The following is a 3,573-nucleotide window of genomic DNA, read 5'->3' as shown; positions in this document are numbered from 1 at the left end:
TAATATTATATAATGTATAATATTATATACGTATAATATACGTATATTATATAGTATATAGTGTTAATAGTGTATATAGCGTATACTATATACTGTTATACGTGTATATAGTGTATACTATATACTATATAGTGTTATACTATATAGTATATAGTGTAATATATAGTATATTACACTATATACTATATAGTGTATACTATATAGTGTTATATAGTATGTAGTTTTAATACGTATATAGTGTTATATACGTATTATTGAAACCTATATTATATAGTATATAGTAATATAGTATACTATATTATATACGTATATTATATACATGTATATAATATACGTATATAATATACATGGCTTTTCCCCAAAGGCAAAATTCATGGCAAAAAGTAGACTTTTTGTGGGAAAAACCATTTTTCCACAAAATCTTACCGTGGGAAGCTCGTGGCGTAAAACTCGCCGCAAAAAGTATTATAGCCCACGAAAGGTTTAATTCGTGGGCAATACCTATGTTTTCCCATGACACATCTCGTGGCAAGAGTCGATAAAGCTCGTCGCAAAAGAACGTCCATTTTCGATAATGTGCGAATAGGAGAAATTACCATGAAAGGTATTGGTGGGTATTAATATTACCCACTACAACATTTGTGGAGAAAAACTTTTACTGGCAAAAAAGAAGGTATTTGGCGCGAGTTGTCTTCGTGGCAAATACTAAAAGAATTCAGAAAAAAAAAATTGTAAAAGCAAAAACATATGCGACTAGGCCAAAAATGATCATAAATAATTGTCTAATATAAGCTAAAAAATTATATACAAACCAATGCATCCATGAAAAGCAATAAACCACCATCCATTAAAATTCAATACACAACAACCAACACAACAATGAAATGCAATAAAACCACTTTCAACAAAGTCTGTCCAGCTGTTAATATCAATCTACAAATGTTCTTTCAAGCTTCATACACACCAACAATAATCCCAAGTTCCAACATATCACTTCAATATTTAGTACCACTTCACACTCCCATATATATAACTTAAAATCTTGTATTGTAAGCCATATCAACATGCTTGCTGCCCATATAACAGTTCCTAGCAACTCTCTCTGCTTGTTATGGGTACTACCTACACCACATGCCATGGACAAGATCTTTCTAGTTGCCTACTTAGTTAGCTAAATTTGAAGAACCAGATTAGGAAAAGATGCAGAGAAATAAAACTAAATATAGATTTTCACAAGTTATAACATATGATAGTCTATTTAATACCATTTGTCTCATAAGTCACTGGGAGAATTGATGTTGCTTTACATGAAGTAAGATGTTTTTTTGCCATTATGAGCAACAAACTATTTCTTAGGCACAAATTTCAATATGCTTTTCATATGAGAACAAGTTATACATGTTTATAACTGCAAATACGTACAGAGCACATGGAGCAAGGAATATAAGATTCACTACTTTGAAAAGATTAAAAAGAAAAAACCTAGGTCTACAAGATGTTCTGATATAGTTTAAGAAAGAAATTATAGGTAATCTAACAACCAATTTTTCCCTAGTAAATAAATATATTCATACAGTAACCTTCAAGAAACAAAATTAAGATGGAACTTGCCCCATTCAGGAGGGAATGGATCATTAGGCGTCATGCTGTTTGCAAACTTCTTTCCAAAAATCAATCCAGTTTCTTGAATCTGCACAATCAGATGAATAATACATATTAAATCTCTCAAGTTTACACATTAATCAAAAAATTAAAAACTCTAGACACAATATATACCTCTCCAATTATGGGGTCGGCCAACCGGTGTGCTATTTTTGAATGCTTTTAAATCATCTTGAAACTTTGGGGAAATGCTCAACTTCTTGATCTGCAATATTTCCTTCTCTATAAAGAAGTTAGATAGCTTTCACTCAATGATAGTCATAATATATAATCTTTGTGTTGATTATGCGGAATATACAGATATAGGTATTTAGGTATATGTCGTTGCATTTCTGCATGGTCTCTTGTGCAACTCCATATACCTCTCTCTACTAAAAGTGTCACAATCATCTTTGGAACCGTAGTAGTGTGATGACGAAGATGAAGATGGAATTCTCTCAAGAACTTGTAGGGCTTCTTTCATTGAGGGTCTCTTGTGCAGGATTAGAGATATACAATTATATCCTAACTTGAAGCAAGCTAACAAAACTTCTAGTTTTTCTTCCAAATCAGCTTGGATCACCGCGTCAGCCATCTGCAAAGCCCAACTCTTATACTCAACTATAAGCCCAGTCCCTTGGCCCATGTCATCTAAAACTATAACCTTCCCAATAAGTAGCTCAAGAAACATAACCCCAAAAGAGTACACATCACACTTTAGATTGGGCTTTAGGCTTCTAAGTGACTTTGGTACATGATATGGCAATACGCCCAATGAGCTTGGACTTGGGCTAGGAGTAAGCCCAATTGCAATATCTTCAAAGCTATCACACGAGGTTGTGGATCTCTTGCTTCCGAAAATTCAAACCGACGCTCCAATTCTTGTAGTTCATGTTATCGAATACTTAACTCACAAGCTAAATACAAACTTTCCATTTGAAAAAAGAGAAAACGTTTATACTTACAGTACTTTTCATCTCAACCTCTGGATCGGACTTGACAAAGTCCAAAGAAAATATTGTAAAAAATAATAATCTTACAATTTTCTTCATATTATAAAAGATACTCTTTTCCTCTCAACATCTTGACAAAGTCCAAGAAAAAGATTGTTCTAAATTTCTTAACTTTCAGCTTGATTCTTGAACGTCACGCTCAATTGTGGATTAAAAAATCATCCAGTGGGATAGCCATATGAGATCTACTAATCTTCTCACTATATAAGGTGTGATATATTTATTATATCACTAGTGAGATGAAAGTATGATGAAAATGAAGTGCATAAAATTCTTCTTTTTTATGGGATGAAAGATAGACTGCTTTTGAAGAATGCAAAATAAAGTGTGTACATGGTTGTCTATTTTACTTGAGATGCGCCAAGATTTTCAATTGCTAAAGTGAGTCCAAGTTGGCCCGATTTCCCATTTACTACACACAAGATAATTAAATGAAGTCTAACATTTTTTCATGGTATAAAGTTTACAACAAATAAATACATGCATATACTTTTTTTTTTTTTTATATAAGTACCAAATCGTCAAAAATGTCATAGAAGAGCCAAACTTGCAAGCCAAATAGACAGGAGCGCAAGTAGTAGATTTCTGCTTTGATGTATGGAGAATATACTTATTGAATCAAACCCACCACAATATGCACAAGATCTTCTATTTCTGTCCATTGAATTGAAAATTTATCTCATCTCCCATTGTAGGGGACATCACTACTTTGTATTTACCTACTCCATATGAAGTTAAGTCTCTGCTTCATTTTTACAAACACTTGCTGTGCATTTTGTTAATTCATTTCATTCATCATCAACAATCATACGCACATCTATTCTTTCTTACAATCAGCACTCAACACAATTTCTACATTCATCTATACACACATATAATAGCAGTCATAACATAGAAAATAATCCACTTTAATTACTCG

At 32.5% G+C, this 3,573-nt stretch overlaps 1 non-coding gene across 1 annotated transcript; it reads right to left on the bottom strand.

Annotated features, from left to right (window-relative positions):
• Window positions 1-3,179: 3,179 nt before the first annotated feature.
• LOC122277905 lies at window positions 3,180-3,278 on the bottom strand. Its single transcript, XR_006229213.1, has one exon. It is a non-coding gene; the product is annotated as a small nucleolar RNA snoR98 (small nucleolar RNA).
• Window positions 3,279-3,573: the final 295 nt, after the last annotated feature.

The sequence above is a fragment of the Carya illinoinensis genome, chromosome 9 (genome assembly GCF_018687715.1).
Source record: "Carya illinoinensis cultivar Pawnee chromosome 9, C.illinoinensisPawnee_v1, whole genome shotgun sequence".
In the NCBI taxonomy this organism is placed as follows: domain Eukaryota; kingdom Viridiplantae; phylum Streptophyta; class Magnoliopsida; order Fagales; family Juglandaceae; genus Carya; species Carya illinoinensis.
Note: the sequence above shows the minus strand (reverse complement) of the source record. Positions and strands in the feature narration are given on the sequence as shown.